Consider the following 17,956-nt stretch of genomic DNA (forward strand, 5'->3'; position numbering starts at 1 on the left):
CCGGCACCGACGAAAAGACCCTCAGGTATTGTAGACGAGTGTTGACTGCCAAAACCCACCGGCGGGCAGCGGCCTTGTCAACACTGTAGAGCCGGGGGGAGCCTAGAGCTGCGGCTGGCTGAGACCCCTCCGAGCGACGGCCCGCAATGCTCTTCTGGTCACACGCGGCGTTGCGAAGTGCAAGGGCGTGCCACCTGACCTATACCCGGTCGGGAAGGTGATGAGATTGCCTCGCTTAGTTTCCTGCGGGGCATACATGTAAACGTTAAATACGAGCCTCGATCGGCTCTCGGGTTATCTCGTGAATCGGCTCAAAGAGCCGATCCACCCATGATCCGTACGGGGTGTACGAATACTTGGTGGTCCTGCTTGATCAAGATGAAGCTAATGAGATCTACGACGATTTAGGGTTTTCACCACATAATCGGATCATCCTACTCCAGGTTGGGCCGGATGGCCACGCACGGTGCTCGTAAGCCGATCCTAAACAAGGCCAAAAAACCAACATGAAGTTGATCCTAGGAACATCCCGTTTAGGACTTGCGAACGCCACCCTACGTGCCACAGGATCCTCCCCCTTTGTAAGGCCAAACTATTGCGGATATTAAACTAATCCTTGTAGAACAAGGAGCAATCGTAACGGATCGGATCTACTAAATAATGATCAAGCGGGGTGCCGCCCCCACACCTGAGATAGGCGTGAGGACGGCTAGATATGCAAGGGTTGCACTACGTAAGCATGCTTAAACGAAGAACAATGCTAACCCTAACACATCTAATGATAACTACGTTGCTCGCCATCAAAAGCGCTTCGATACGAGCAACGCATGAACAACGTGGGGCTTGTGCTGCCTAGATCGCAAGATGCGATCTAGGCAGCATGTCGCTTACCCGATAGAAACCCTCGAGACGAAGGAGTTGGCGATGCGCCGAGATTGGTTTGTTTTTGGGGTTGAACGTGAGTTGTTGTTTATTCCATAAACCCTAGGTACATATTTATAGTCCAGGGGACTTTCTAATGTGGGCGTGCACTAAACCGTGCACGACTAAGATTCTATCTCTAAACTCAACATAGGTCTAAAATGTTACAGATACACGGGCACTTAAACCCAACAGGCCGATTCATATAATTCTCCACGTATATTTCCTTAAGCCCATCTTGACTGCGGCCCACCTCTGACTCGGTCAAATCTTGGTGATAACACATGCCCCCCTGGTTTTGGAATTGGTAATTCCAAAATCACTCTGCTTTCCTTCGTCGGGTCATGTCGTGGCAGAACCGTCGCAGTATCCGTTATCATGATGACTTGCCTTCTCAACTTCTCCGCGTGATTTGGCAGTCTTTTCTCTTTCTTTCAAACACCACTTCCTCGGAAACTGCTGTGGCATTGAATTTTCACCATCCCCCTTTATTTAACCGCTACGAACAGTTCTGCCCCGCATCCTCACATTAGCAGCCCAAAAACCCTCCTGCACCATCATGTCTTCTTCCTCCTCAGCCCCATCGGACTCCTCCGGCCAGGTCCTCCATGTCCCGCGAACCGACGCCGGAGCACAACCCGGCGGCAGCCCATGCGGCCAATACCCGCCGCGCCATTGCGGCCGGGGAGGAGTCGGATCATGACTTCTCCATCCGGTCCGAGGACGACCGGTCCTCGACGGACGGGGAGAGCGACCTCCGTTTCCTCGCCGACGGGGAATCGGAGGAGGAGAGCGATGACGATCGCTTCTCCTGGGACGACTTCACCTCCTCCGAGGGGTTGATGGAGGAAGAAGAGGAGGAGGAGGACGACGACGATGACGACTCCCTCGAAGGCTACCCACCAGCGAAGCGCCTTCGCATGTGGTGGGACGACGACAGCAGCGACGACGAGGATGGGGATGAGGCCCCCATGGAGGGCTACGGGAGTAGCGACGAAGAGCCCATCGGCAGCAGTGCCGATGAGAGCTCGGAGGATGATGATGAGGACAATGACGGCCCGTAGATAGGACCTCCGTCATAGGGTCGGTAGTGGTAGATGGGGCAATGTATCCCCTCGTATTTCCTTTTGAGAGCAATTCAGTTCTTTATGTAAGAAATCCCGCTTATCAATGAAGAATTGTTCCCCACTTTGATTTTGCCGATTTCTTCGAGTTTGATTGAGCCGATTTGCCTCTCCTACCGACCTTGCCGATTTGCCCACTTTGCCAATGTGTGATGAGCCGATAACAACGCACCGGCCCTTCAACGAGCAATCTACCGGGCTCGTTGCCCCCGAGTCTCGGCCGATGTAAAACGAGAGACGAGGAATACGCGCATGAACTGTGTAGACCTGGGCCTGATTGTGTGCGGGGAAATTCCTTATGTAGCGTCAGCCGATTCGAACACAAATCGGCCTCTCTGAGCGGAAAGCCTTCAAGGTGAGCTGCCCCCCGAGTCCTTACTCGAGGCGAGAATGTGCCACAGCCGATCCTCTTTCTTCCTCTGACAGCCGATAATCTTCCGTTCCAGCTGTACTAACCCCACAGATTGGATAATCCTCGCACAACCAGAGTCGATGGCTACGCATCGGCTGTTTCTTGATTCTTGACATGCTGCTCCTGACATTGTCCTTGAAGAAATTTCCCTTGAGTCGATGGCCCTGCATCGGCTTTCATGTCCTTAAGTCGATGCCTGCTGCATCGGCTGTGTTCGAAAACTTTCGAATTTTCATTTTTTTTGTTTTTTTTTTTTACGGCCGACCTGGGCATCGGCCCCCATATTCCAATAACCATCAACAAAAGATGAGATGCTTCTGTTGTATACCCTCATATTTCCATATACTCAGGTGCCCCCCGAGCCGATTCTGTCAAGAAAATTGATGGTATCGGCTCCGTTGGAAAATATGTTGAACCCGAGCAGAGAGGTAGGTGAGGATAATTTTGGCCGATTGCTGGAATCGGCCTCCACGTTGCTTGTTCGTTGAAGGTTTTGTAAGTTCCCTTCGTAAATTTTTGGGGCCGATCACAAGGATCAGCCTCTCCTGGTTTGCCCATTGGTTTGATCTTGCTACTTGGTCGGTGCTGGATGAAACCAACCCAACCTCTGACTTGATGCGCCTGCTGTCGTCCACCTTGTGTGCTCCGTAGAGTCGTGGAGCGCTACGCTCCGTCGGCAAGACGAGTACCATGTTTGTGCCAGCCGATGTCTCATCATCGGCTTTCCTCTGTTTAGGGCGCCACTCCATTTTCCGTGGACGACCCTCTTCATCCGGGGTTCGCTGAACCTTTGCGACCGGATCGGGTCGTGCCTTTCTTAGCGTATGCGGGTACAACCTTTCGGCTTCCTCCGGAGCCGCGCAATCGCTGAACCCTGCGCTTCGGGAACGGCTGAGTCCGTCGGGGCACCACCTTGGCCGGTGGTACTGTCTTCTTCCACTTCTCCCTCGTCTTCCGAATCTTCAAGATCTGCCCAACGAGGTGACTCGGCGCATTTGCTTTGTGGTGGGAGAGGCCCTAAGCGCTCGAACACGGACACGTTGGCTGCCTCCTTCTTTTCTCGATTGCATTCTGGGCAATTGCCGATTGTGGGCAATCGGCTCATTCCTGAATCCCAGCAGTGTCTGAAGAAGGGGCAGTCCCAATGCCTGGCGTTGTCGTCTCGCTCCCTTGATGCTTCCGTGGCATAGCGCTCATGTTCCTCCTCATCGTGATCCTGCCGACGATATCTTCTGGCTTCTCTAGCCAAACGATCGCCAACCAGTACGCCATGAAGGTCGACACCCAACCCTTCCCCGCCGTTAACCGGGCGTGCCAGAATGTGTTGACTGCCAAAACCCACCGGCGGGCAGCGGCCTTGTCAACACTGTAGAGCCGGGGGGAGCCTAGAGCTGCGGCTGGCTGAGACCCCTCCGAGCGACGGCCCGCAATGCTCTTCCGGTCACACGCGGCGTTGCGAAGTGCAAGGGCGTGCCACCCGACCTATACCCGGTCGGGAAGGTGATGAGATTGCCTCGCTTAGTTTCTCGCGGGGCATACATGTAAACGTTAAATACGAGCCTCGATCGGCTCTCGGGTTATCCTCGTGAATCGGCTCAAAGAGCCGATCCACCCATGATCCGTACGGGGTGTACGAATACTTGGTGGTCCTGCTTGATCAAGATGAAGCTAATGAGATCTACGACGATTTAGGGTTTTCACCACATAATCGGATCATCCTACTCCGAGGTTGGGCCGGATGGCCACGCACGGTGCTCGTAAGCCGATCCTAAACAAGGCCAAAAAACCAACATGAAGTTGATCCTAGGAACATCCCGTTTAGGACTTGCGAACGCCACCCTACGTGCCACAGGATCCTCCCCCTTTGTAAGGCCAAACTATTGCGAGATATTAAACTAATCCTTGTAGAACAAGGAGCAATCGTAACGGATCGGATCTACTAAATAATGATCAAGCGGGGTGCCGCCCCCACACCTGAGATAGGCGTGAGGACGGCTAGATATGCAAGGGTTGCACTACGTAAGCATGCTTAAACGAAGAACAATGCTAACCCTAACACATCTAATGATAACTACGTTGCTCGCCATCAAAAGCGCTTCGATACGAGCAACGCATGAACAACGTGGGGCTTGTCTTGCCTAGATCGCAAGATGCGATCTAGGCAGCATGTCGCTACCCGATAGAAACCCTCGAGACGAAGGAGTTGGCGATGCGCCGAGATTGGTTTGTTTTTGGGGTTGAACGTGAGTTGTTGTTTATTCCATAAACCCTAGGTACATATTTATAGTCCAGGGGACTTTCTAATGTGGGCGTGCACTAAACCGTGCACGACTAAGATTCTATCTCTAAACTCAACATAGGTCTAAAATGTTACAGATACACGGGCACTTAAACCCAACAGGCCGATTCATATAATTCTCCACGTATATTTCCTTAAGCCCATCTTGACTGCGGCCCACCTCTGACTCGGTCAAATCTTGGTGATAACAACGAGTGAGAGGGGGAAGGGGGAAATGAGCCGCGATTGGAAGACGTTGAGTGAGGTGTTGGTGATGTTCCAACGAACCAGCTGTCAGCAAGATTAATGTTTGGTGGGTCCCAGTGAAAACTTTACCTTAGTCAATACCAATATTTGTGAATCTTGCGCAAGTAAGATTTGCTAGTACCTTTTAGATTTTATTTTATAATTATCGAAGATATGCTTGTATCTCTATCATGTATTGTTTATGTTACTATAAATGTATGTGGTATTGATTGTTAAAAAATTAAAATAATTCTGGGCATATATGTTGAAAGAAATGGAAGGTCAGGATAGAGATGTACCTGGCGGTAGCTTACTCAAACGTTACTCCTCCCACTCCTTCCAAGCCTGCCGCCTTTGTCTCCGATTCCGTCGCCATTACCCCCGTCGATCTGTTGCTCCTTCGCCATTTTCAGCCTCCCTCCTCCGACCAGGGAGCTATGGCAGCCGGTGGCAGCTGCTCCGTGCGCCCGACCACGCCAGCGAGCGGCTGTCTGAAATGATCCCAGCAGGAATCACCGCTCCCCTAATTTCTTCTTCTCCGCGCACAAGCCATCTTCCGCGAGCGCCCTTCTTCCTCGCTGGCGCGATCTACTCCGGGCAAAGGCAAGTGCATCGGCTGCTGGGGCGCCCAAAATCTCTTCTAAATTACTGCTCCCTCCGATCCATATTACTTTCTACTATAATGATTAATGAATGCATCTACAATTAAAATGTGTCTAGATACATCTATATTAGTGTCAAGTAATATGAATCAGAGGGAATGTTATTTTTCACCGCCGATTGGTTCTGTGCGGTTGGGGATATTTGTTCTATGTTTTGTACAGTATATTTTAGTTCACTGGGATTATGGGAAGGACGCTAGTTCTTTGTTTTAGTCCACGAAGTTCTTGAGCTTTGCCTTTCTTTTAGTGTTGAAGTCCTTTATTAGAGCATCTCTACACCCTAAACCTCATACCTCAAATACAGGTATGGAGGCCACCCCAAAGCAGATTTACGGGCTGAAAAACAATCGCACATACCAGCTGATTTAAAACAAATATTCGTGCCAGATTGTTCAGTACATTTTACAGAGAAAGGAGATGAACAACGGAGCCTAATGCTCCGCTTTCTATGTTAATGGCGCCGCCGCGGCCGCTGACTACAAAATATAGCTCACCGGAGTCGGAGATCTTTGTGCCGCGACGGCGGAGCAAGCTGCAGCTCACTTAGAGTCATCGAGTCCTGCGCCGCCTGCTCGCGGAACCATTCCGCCTTGTAGTCGGCAGCTGATCGGTAGAGCGCGAGGTCGAGCCGCGGGAGCTCGGTGGCTGCAGATCCCGGTAGAACCGCGATTCACGCCGCTCGAATGCGTGCGGCGGCTTGCAGCCCTGCCGGAGGTAGCGGTAGGAGCCGCGAATGCGCGCGGCGTCGGAGGCCTGACGTTGCCACTCGAGCTCCTCAGAGACAGACAGCTCGTGGGCGCAGGAGGAAGGGGATCCGACACCGCCCACTCTCCCTCCTCTGCGGCCTCCTTGACCTCCGCCGGACACCATGTCGTTGCCGCGCGCGGGAGGAAGGGGATCTGCCCGATTGCTGGCCGGAGTCTGGTCTACAAGCGGCGGATTTCTCGTCGGCGGGAGTGGAAGCGGCGGCGAGGCGGATGGGGTTTGACTCGCATCGGGGTCTCCGAACAGGATATATAGCGGTCGAGAGTAGTTTTGGGTTGCGCCCTGGAAAACAAATCCAGGCCAGACCTGGCCTGTCCTAAACAACAGCGAAAACCCACATATCAGCGAAAACCCACATATCGGTCCAAATTGCTATATGGAGGCTGATATGCGGTGTCTGCTAGAGATGCTCTTACTGTTATTCCTGGCAACCGTGTTTTTTTTTTCAAAAAATACTGAAGGCATGAAGCTCTGCTTTAAATTAATAAAGCCGTGCGGCCAATAGATACAAGAAAGTTGAAACAGCTTAACACAACATCCAACTTGAACACACAAAGATAAACCAGAAACGTAGCTTGAGCCGGCGATGTCCTCCTCGCAAGGGCGCCAAGACAGAAGCAGTAGCAGCACCAGGTAAGCATTGGCATTGAGGGCAGCACACATTGATCACCAACGATGTCAACGAAGGAACATCTCCCTCCATCGCAGAAGAGAGTAGGAGATGTTCACCCTAGAACAAGGAGAGATACATTCTAGGAAACTAACCGGGCAGACCACACAGACCACCTCGCCGCGTGCAACGAACAACTTCAAAAAGGACACCCAGAAGACGGGAAAACTTGGGAGCAGCCAAAGAACTTGAAGACGCAGCGGAACTGAGCATCAACCATGCTGCCAACAGAACCTCACCAACCATAGTATCACTCGCCGCTACACCACCGGTCCCAAGACGGCGCCTCCAAGGAGGGAACGACGCCCATGCGTCGTCGCCATCCAATCCAACGGCTTTTGGGCTTTCAGACAGGACGGGGGTAGGAGGTGAGGGGATGGAACCTCAGTGGCGCCTCACCAGGTCACGTCGCCCCAAAGGGGTGTTCGCCACTGTGGTCAAAGACCGAGGATTTCTCTCGGCCCCAGCACGCCACACCCGCTCCCCAGTCATCAAACACCGGCACGAAGCCGACATCCAAGATCTGCGGGGAGGGAGGAGGGAGAGAGGCTAGAGGGAAAGTGAAGATCTAACCTTCAGGCTCCGGCGCGAGCAGACGAAGCCGCCCACCCTTGAGCCGCACCTGTCGTCGCCCTGCCGCCTGCATGGACCAGGGCGCCGGTCACCAGCATCCACAAACGCAGCCGACCGCCCGAACAGCGTCGTCTCACCATTCGAGGCCGCCACCTCGATTCCGAAGCCCCCACTGTGGAAGCCGCCGGACAGATCACCCTCGCCTAAGGCCCAGCCAGGGGCTGGCCAGCGGAGGAAGGGGAGCCCGTCAAGCAGCCACCATGGTCATGGCGAACCCGGCGCGGAGATCCTCCACCTAGACACCGTGCGGGGGGCCAAGGGCTCAGATCCCCGCCGCCCCCTTCACTGGTGTCGCGGGCTTAGCCCGGCAACGTCTGGGCGACGAGGAGGGGAAAGGGGAGGCAGTGTTGCGCGGCTGGGGTTTCACCTCCTCGGTCGCCTGGAGGGGGTGACCCGAGGAGAGCGAAGCGGTAACTTGCTCCGCCGCAACCATGTTGTAGTTGGCCGGACCTAGCATCCCTACAGCCATGGCGCAAAACTTGAGATTTGTGATTTTCTTTTCCATCGCAATTTCATCTAAAATTTGGCAGCTTTACCTTGTTTGCCCGAGCTTCCGAAAGTTTCTGGTCTGCCAATAGGGCGGAATAAATGAGCTCGCAGAGCTCCGCTGTTCCCGTGGCAATGGAGGCGGAGCAGTATTAGCGAACATTTTCTTAGAGAAAATTTCATTACTGAAACCGTAAGCTACAATGTCTCAGGTAAACACAACACTCCATGTTCCACTAAAAAGGAAAAAAAGAAAGTAGTTTCCCAGGCAGAAAGATAGCTATCCCAGCACTTTCACTGATATGCTTTGCTGTCCCGTCTCCCTCAGCTTTCCATCCGGCGATTCTTCAGAGTTCCAAACGAGGTATCCATGGCGCCCAGCTCCTCCTTGCATTAGCCTGTCGCCACCCGCTCCATCAACCTAGCGCACCAGACGAGCTTGTCCTTTGTTTCACATGATTAGCGAACATGCTGTGCTGCAGGCTGCTCGAGGCTGGAGATCGGTCAGTTGACCCAGTCCGGGCCGATCAACCGGCTGTTCACCCTACGGTTCCTCCTAGGCCTCAGCTCTAGGAGAGGCTGAACCTCGCGGCCCATGCTGGTGCCCGACGCATCCGCTGTGATCGGGGTGCCGCCCGGCACAGCTGTCATGATCAGGGTTCCCAACCCAGTAGAGGTAGCTGTGCTCGGGGTAACGATTGTCGCTGTAGTCGTGGTACTGGCTGCAGTACCCGGGGTCAGGGTCGGGGTCAGGGTCGGGGTCGGGGTCGGGGTACTGACATCCAGCACACCCAGCACTGCCAATACCTTGGACATCTTGAACTTCAACCTGAGATTGGGCCTCAGTGAGGGGACCCAGATGATCAAGATTACGATCCACATCCATGTTTCCGAACACAGCATGCGGATCAGCTTGCACAGTCCATGGTTCGAAGGAGTTGAGGATGAGCCAGTCGGTGGCGTGGTACCTTGGCAGCGTTGGAGAGCACTAGCAAGCGCCCGGTGTAGCCAAGCGAACGACCTTCGCCAAAGGCCCACTCCGATCGAGGCGATCATGAATCCTACGAGCAGCTTCACTGGAATGGTGACGATGGAGATCACCGGGACGGCCACAATCAACGTGAGCGCGCCCCCCAGGATTGGGGACGCAATCTCCACTCCGAGGAGCTCCTCGTTCGTCCCACCTGTCATGCCCACCTCAAAATCGTGTTGGGTGCTGTCGTCCTGCAAGTGATCCGGTCCAGCAAAGACTTGGGGCGACCCGAGCTTCGATAAGATACTTTGCACGAGACCTTGCGGCGTTCCAGAGATGGACCACGCAACATGGAATGCGATGCCGAGCAGAACCGCCAGTACCAGAACAATGATATCTATCGTCGATATCCTCCAATAGCCCCTGGCAGCGAAGGCGCCCGTGAGGCTGATCAAGTCAAGGATCACGCACGCTCGCATGGCGTGCCACCGTGCCCCTCTAGCCGCCGGGAGCTTCCTGTTGGCCAGCATCGCAATGATGGATAGGGACGTGATCGATGAAGACGGTTGCATTGCAGTATGAGAATGCCAGGCACCGGTAGTTGACGAGGTTGTCGGGCGGGGGACTCGTGCTGGCATGGTAAGCGAGGATTGCTGCAAGAATTGCAATCAGAAGCAGAAGATTGCGCCAGTGCTCCAGTTTTAGTTCCATGGCTACAGAGCTCTCATCCATCTCCTCCTCTTCATCATCCCTTTCCTCCTTCTCCTCCACGTGCTCATCAGTCCACAAGCCAAACAACTTCTGCGCAACCTGGATGATGACCTCGATGGACAGCCAAACAATAAACATGGAGCTGCTCCCGGTGACATAGGCTTCAATCAGGCGAAACTGGTCCAGGGTCACGTCGACATAGGCCACAAGCAGGTAAACCAGGTCCATGGTGACGGTGACCTGCAACTCGCGGTAGCACTTCATTCCATGGTTGCTGAACACACTGCTCATGAGAAGGTTCAGGATGATAGAAAACGAGGTGCAGAAGGCTAGGGCGTTGCAATCGAAGAACACGGGGTATCTCTTGTTGTGGTTGCGGAGGATCCGGTATTCGCCTGGTGGGTTCATTCCAGGTTCATACGTGACACTCGCCACAAGAGTGCAAAGAAGAAGCATATGCATTCTTGATTTTTTCAGGATCTGATAGGCATCGCCACTGCCTGAACTTTGGTCTGTAATATGTGGAAGTTTGTTGGAACTGTTGTATGAAGTCGTTGCCATGTTGGCTTCACCTATAAAGCCAGGCTTAGACCTTCGCTTTAAATCGCGACGGTCCTGCCTGGCCAGTAGGGCCAGTACTTTTTCTTGATCCTGGTGAATTTTCTCCCTCAGTTCCAGGAGGCGCTTCTTGTGCTCCGAGGTAAGCAACCTTAGGCTCCTTTGCGGTGATTCTTGTACGCTGCTGAGCGAAATCTCCACTTGCGGTGATTCTTGCACGCTGCTGAGCGAAATCTCCACAGCCACAGGCTTGCACAAGCGCTCTAGCATCTGAATAGCAATGTAAAGCACCACGGCCGATGCCAGCGCGACCACACAGATAGAGGTGATGAAGCTCAAGCTGCTCATGGCGGCCATACAGATAGATGTGATGAAGCTCAAGCTGCTCACGGCGACCACACAGATAAAGATGATGAAGCTCACTGCGACCATACAGATAGAGGAGATGAAGCTTAAGTTGCCCACCGCGACATAGGAGCCAATCAGACAGAGCAGGCCCAGGGCCAGGACGACCCGCAGCGCATACAACCTGATTCGTTGGTTGCTGCTGACTGGGTTCTTCGCGAGGATGAGGAGAAGAACCACGGCCAGAGACGCGACAAAGGCTGCGGCGTTGCAGTAGAAGAACACCAGGTATCTCTGGGGATACGTGGTGTGGGGCAAAGTGTCGCCGCCAATGCGAGCGCCCCCGTCGGACCAGAGCCTACCTGGCGGGGTCAGCCCCACCGAGATGGTGACGCTGGCCGTGAGGGTGCCCAGGAGCAGCACAACCTGGCGCCCGGGAGCCCAGGGTGGAACGGCTGGCGCCAGGGCTCCCAACTCGCGGTCGACGCCAACGGCCGTCGCCATGCGCTTATGAGTTGCTGTGTTGGTGTGCTACACTACACGAGTGACACTTCAGGCAGGTTTTAAAGAGTGTTCTGGATTTCCCGGCGTGGCTCTCGCCTGCCAGTTTCCAAGAAGATATCAGGCGGGAAGTCTATTTGTCTTGACTGCGAAAGGCTGAGATTGCCAAGGCTTTTCTTGTGCTTGATGTTGACCTCATTTGTCTCCGGCTGGCAGTGGGCGACAGCAATGTATCACTTTGTCTTAAAATAAATAAAGTTGAGACACTAATTTATGGATGCAGGGAGTACATTTGCAGATATTTCTTGGAGAAGGTTGAGGATATGATTGCTCAACTCGCAAAAAGAGAGAAGATATGATCGCTCATGTACTCTCTACTACTACTTAAAAAGAACGAACGTGTTCCCCCTTCTCCCCCAGTTTGGTCGTCCACCTCCCCTCCCTTCGTCGCCCACCCGCCTGGGCCAGGCCCGACCTGATTTTCTACGCTAAAACAAAACTTTTCGTCGTCAGCCTGATACGTCATCCATCATCCCGCCCCTCCCTTCCTTGGCAGTTGCTTTCCCCGCCGGAAATCAAGCAACAAATTGAGCCATCGGGATGCTCCACCCGATCGATCTGCACAACCACCCCCTCCTTTTCCTCTCCCCACACCTCCGCCGACCGCCGCCGTGGCATTCGACTTCTGCTCCTCGGTCCCCTCCCTCACGTACCTCATCTCTGCCGACATGGAGCCGCTGGGCGGAATCACGGAGTCCTGGCCCGCCTCCATGACCTCGACGTTGCCTACATCTTTGTCCTTCTCCGCGTCTCGGAGGCCTGCTCTGTCTAGGCGCAGAAGGCTCTCGACCTCCACCCTTGTCGTCGGCATGGAGCACGGGCAGCCTATGAGGCGGCGCCCGAACCCGCCCCAGGCTCAGATCGACCAACAGACCGAGGCCTGAACATCCACCTCGCTCACCAGTGCTCATTTTCAGCATCGCATCCATCTCCATTTGGATGAGTGCTCCAGGCGAGTCGTCCTGCTGCAGGCCAGATCGGGACCCCTTGCATCACCTCGCCCCATTGGTCGACACTGCGCCAAGGGAACATGATGGGAGGGTGATGTCTTCTGAGGTATGTAGCATCCCTCTCCCTGTGATCGATTCTATGAAGCTACAAGTCTTAGAAAAATAGTTGGATTGGAGAGCAATTGTGGTTTGTTTAGAGAAATCTGAATCTGAATAAGTGAAAGCAAACGTCCAGTCTGTTCTTGTCGTTTAACTGTACCTCTTTGCTTTTGATACGAGCCTCACTGTGTCCCATAGGTATGAGCCGCTCTCCTTTGTCACCCACAAATCTTGGGTAATCAAGATCTGACTCATCCAATGTAAACAAAATCTTGATTGGTTCGTGGCGGTTGGTTCTTATTAGGACGACAGTAGCGTCGTCTCTAGATTTGAAATATGGTTGCTGCCGATTGATTGCCTGAAAATTGGATACCTGAGACTGATGGAGCTCTGTTTAGCTTACTACCGGTCCTATATAAGTCGTCTACCTTAATTTTTTTTTCACTTTCTGCAGTTGTACGAATCCGTGCTCCAGTCATTGTTGTATAAGAAGAGGATGATTTCCTCCGACCTCAAGGGCGTGGACCTGGAATCAATTTGCTTAAACGGGTAGATCCTTGCACATATGGTTAGTGAAGTTAGATGTTATGTGCGGTCTAGCGATTTTAACGGTTCACTGCTTTTTGCACAGATGGATATTTTTTTTAGTTCAAGCATGGGGTAGTTACTACATGATGGTTACTGAATTTGACGATGGTTTAGCCTACAGTCTTTGAGCACTGGTGATATTCCAAAATTCTTCTTAGTTTAAGCTGCTTCTTGTGTGCAGGTTTACATCCTTGGTCATCTTATCTGAAGCTAATGTTGTTGTTTTGCGTAATCTGCTCATGCAAGAATCAAGCACTTCTACAAAAAGGAGGCACAGCAGGTATTTAAACTTAGAACGAGTATTTCTTTTCAGTCTTAAATAGCTTGTGTTCTGAAACATTTTGTTAGCTACTGCCTGTGGAGGTCATGGCACCTATTCGATAAAATGTCATTGACAAGGACATAAGTTCACTCCAGCGCGCCCGATAAAATCATTTTGTATGTTAGACGGTTCGCTTATACGTTGGATTTTAGTTTTTTTTAATCTTTGTGATGGTACACCGTGGGGCGGTGGTACAGTGGGTGCATTTGTTCTTCGCCCTCCTGCTATTTTGTTCTGTGCACCGGGAATAAAATATCTGTGCATTTGTTTGACTATTTTGTGATAATGCTAGGTGGTGGGATAATTTTTTAAAAGAACTTTTTTGTGATTTGAAGTTCAGAGTGAGATATATGTAAAGTTTAAAGAGGTAGAGTGGTGAAGTTCTAACAGAAACTATCCTCTGTTCATAAACATATGTCTCGGCAAAAAAGTATAAGTTCTTATTCATCCACTGCTCTGCTCCTGCCTCCCCAACAACTCACATGGTCCCTTTTTCATTCTATATGTCAGATGTAAATCCTCTTTTCAGGCATGTAAATCCTCTTTTTCATTCTATATGTTTCCCTAATTTATCTTGACTCTCAATCTACCCAGCATATGCATTCATACAAAGTCACCACCAATTACATTAGATGGGATATTAATTATACTACTCTTCTCAAAACTGTGATCTTATAGAAAGTCCCCAGAAAATCTATATATACTAAATAATTATTTAGACACCACAAAGAGTTCTGGCGAATTCGGCGGAACGAGATTCCAACGAAGTAGTCATAACAACAAAACAGCGGCGAACACATGGCAAGACGGTGGGGTTCCGGCGAGGTCGGTGGAACAACGACAGAGTTTTGGCGAGAAGGCGTTGGTCGTATTGCATGATTTCCCTGCGATTTTGATCCATATTTGCATGTTAGTTATATTGGAGACAGTTGAGCCCTATGGATTTGCGACTTTTTTTTGTTGTGGTTTGTACTGAAACTGTCATGAATGAGTTAGGCTGGGGTGTTGCTGACACGTGGGCATTTTCCTTGCACATATTATGTGGGATTTAGCTGTACATAATGGCCAAGATGGTCTCATGACCTGCAGCTCAATTCTGATGTTGTTCCACGTTGACAAGGTATAGGAAATATGGAGGAACATGCCCAATGGTCTTTATTTCTTGATGATACACAACATATAAATATATCTTTGATATTTTCGATATGCATATTGCAGTACAAAGCTACAACCCTTAGAAAAATAATTGGGCCAGAAAGCAACTGTGTATTTTTTTGGATAAATATGAATAAGTGAAAGAAAAAGTTCAATCATTTCTTCCGTTTACATAATTGTTTTTGATACCGCTAATTTTACTCGAGTTTCTTGAAATATATATACGTATAGGTGAAATTAACTAATAGCATCTCTGTATCATCTCATGCACTAATTTATCATTTCATTCTTCGGAAGGTGTTTTCCCGATTTGCAGAACCTCTGGCTTCCAAGTTAACTGATCAGCTTCATAGAGACAAGCAATAAAAGGATCGTCTAGCTGGAGATACTGTAAATCCTGCTGCTACATAATTACAAATTGTATCCGTGCATGACTTGTATCCATGGAAATTTCTGGAGGGCATCTCTTACACGATACATATATTTCACGACATAGTTTCTTATGGTGCAACACGCCTGAAAACAGATGAAATGGATTACACCTTTGATAACTATCATTCCAGATGTATGATTAGAGGTATCATACTTGGTATGGCATTTGCTCGTGGATATATGTACCTTGAATTTACTCATGGATATGTCAGTTCTTTAATGTCTGTAAAATTTGTGAACCATGCGCTGAATAAATTTTTAACCATAGTGCACTTTGTAGGTGTGGTACTTTAGGAAAAATTATGTTCATATTCTTTGAACTTGGTTACTGCAGTTCCAAGGTAGAAACAACATTTCTAGGATCTCTAGATTCCAAGGTGGAGGATCTTAGAAAACCCAAATTATAGGTGCTTAACTGATGGTGGAATAATGAAAACCCTGGACCATAAAGCAACAAAGAAGTGAGGGCCTTTCTAGGCCTAGAGTGCAGAAAATCATGGCATGTTTGGATATCTAGGCCTAGAGTGCAGAAAACATGGTATGTATTTCGTTAAATCTGCCTATCACCTATTAGATTGCAGGCGAGAATGATGAGCTTTATAAAAACAACATTGCAACGCACGAACATGGTGATATATTCATTAATGTCCCAGATAAATTTTATGTGCCAGCAATGTGGAAGTTCACTTCATATCCTTTTTACACATGCAGGAGCTTCTAAGGAAAAATATCACTCTTATTTAAAAAGGCATAAAAACTGCCTCCTCAATTGTATTTATAGATGAGATAGGCGCATGTGCATCCAAGAGGTAGGCTTTGCAATGAGAAATGAATTCCACCAGAATATCTGACTGGATGGTGCTGACTTGGACTTATATTTTCGAAGGAAGAAGCAGGGCTATCTTGTTGCTCGTGATACCTGTCATTTCTATAATGCCTATGACATTCTGTGGTAACGTCATTATGTTACTTTTGTTATTGATTTCTTAGTGTAATGTAGCTATAAATCTCTATCAAAATGCAAGGACTTGTTTCTGACTAATTTACATTGCAGGTACGGGAGTTCACGGAAGCATAATTCCAATAAGGAGGGAGCTAAAGAAGATGAAGACCCCAATCCATGATGTGAGCATAGGAAATTTAGCAGCCATTTGTCAGCACAAATATCAAAGCTAGAGAGTATAAGTGGTGTTTGAAGTGGTACACAAAATGGCATTATATTGTCGTAACCAAGATCATCGTGTATTTGAGTATTCTAAGATACCCTTTAGAAGTTTACATGTCTTTCTTATAATATTACAAAGAGTAACATTAGTCCGATTGACGCATGGAAGGTAAATTTAATTCTTGCTTGCATCCTCATAATAAATACTCCAGCTCTTGTGAGGATACATTCACCGCCTAGAAAAATTATCATCCGCACCACCGGCTTGCCGACGGAATTTTTTACCCTAGCCATTATTGAAGATTTGCTAAGCCCATTTTGTATGCTTGACATAGAAGTCTATGATCTAGGGTTGTCTGCCGATATTCATGAATATCAAAGTGTTCTTGGGACTAATTAGAAATGAAGTATTCATTTAGTTATACCTATGTTTGCAGCACCTGGTTTTGTGAGACAATAATACATCTAAAAGAAGAGGTTGTTGAGTTGAGAGTTATGTCGGCCCAGAACACAGGTGTGGGACTTACCGCAAAATAGTAACAAGAATACCTATAACTTAGCAACTATGATGTCTTGTTATTGCGTTCGGTATTATCATGATGTAGTACATTATGCTATTCTTGATTTTGTTTTGAATTTTTATAGTGGGTTATGAATTATATATGTGCACTGAGAAATGAAATTTGAGGACATGTGGATTTTCATATGGACCTCAGTTTGTAGATTTGAGATTGGATTTCTTTTACATTGCCTACTCCAGGAAGTAGTAGGTGTTTGAAGTGTTGTGGCTGCCTTAAAAAAATCCACTGTATTTGTACGATTGTGTAGTTGAGCATGTGACAAAAAGTGTTTTGTACACAGATTTTGGACTAAGCAAACACACAATTTTGTCAATCACATAAGTGTAAAACCCTCAATTGCGTGACATAGATTTTTTCCTTTTGATCTTGCTCAATTGTATATAGTTAGAGATATCAATTTGCAAAAAGAAATAAGCAAATGTGTCTTGTTCCGATTTGCCTACGAGGCTTTAAAAAATATGCGAACAAGATCTGGTGTTTTATTGCACACATATTTAACTTCTTGCATGTGATCTGATAGGTATTTTTCTGTTCTCAAATGTACTATGTGATTTTATTTATAGAAACCAAACTACCATATTCTTGTGTAATTGTTTTAGAGGGGAGAAAATGAAACTTGATCCACATAAGAACATCGAAGTCAAGAGAAACAATGCAGAAAGAGAGAAGGATGATAGTGATCGTAGCCAGGAAGAAAATCAAATGTTCAGCATGATATACTTGAAAATCAAGTTTCATTGAGATCACTCTTAATGTGTGTGTTTGCCATATATAGCAAAAAATTTATTGTTTTTTAGATAATTTTTGATAACCCATGACAATGCATGCGCATTTAACTATTTGAATACAACCACTGCTTTTCCAACTCCATGCCAAACCGTACAGCACAACCTGAAGAAACACTTTTCAGAATCCATGGTTAAGTTTTGTAACTTTTTTAGAATTGTTTACCAGTGCGTTGGAATTTATATAAAATATAAAGGTCACGAAAACATTTTATTATTGATTATTATATAGTGCATATATACATAACATGTTGGGGTATTGTCTTTTCTTTCACTTTGCGAAGTGGTGCTGATGTTGAAATGATGTTTCTTAAGATATCTTTTCGTGTTGAAATGGTGATTAATAAGATATCTTTTGCTCCACATACCATGGGAAAATTTATGTACATTATGATATAACTGATTTGTTTTAAATTTCTTAGTGAGTTGTAAATTATATATGTTCACTGAGAAATAAAATTTGAATACCCGTGGCAACGCACGGGCATTCTTACTAGTACTACAGGAGAAGAAAATGGACTCGGGTAACAAATC

The 17,956-nt window shown here is 48.6% G+C and overlaps 1 long non-coding RNA gene across 1 annotated transcript; it reads left to right on the forward strand.

Annotated features, from left to right (window-relative positions):
• The first annotated feature begins 12,165 nt into the window (after window positions 1-12,165).
• Window positions 12,166-15,013, forward strand: LOC124651391. The gene is made up of 3 exons (XR_006987390.1): window positions 12,166-12,401; window positions 13,164-13,262; window positions 14,757-15,013. It is a non-coding gene; the product is annotated as an uncharacterized LOC124651391 (long non-coding RNA).
• Window positions 15,014-17,956: the final 2,943 nt, after the last annotated feature.

Source organism: Lolium rigidum, chromosome 5, assembly GCF_022539505.1.
Source record: "Lolium rigidum isolate FL_2022 chromosome 5, APGP_CSIRO_Lrig_0.1, whole genome shotgun sequence".
Taxonomy (NCBI): Eukaryota; Viridiplantae; Streptophyta; class Magnoliopsida; order Poales; family Poaceae; genus Lolium; species Lolium rigidum.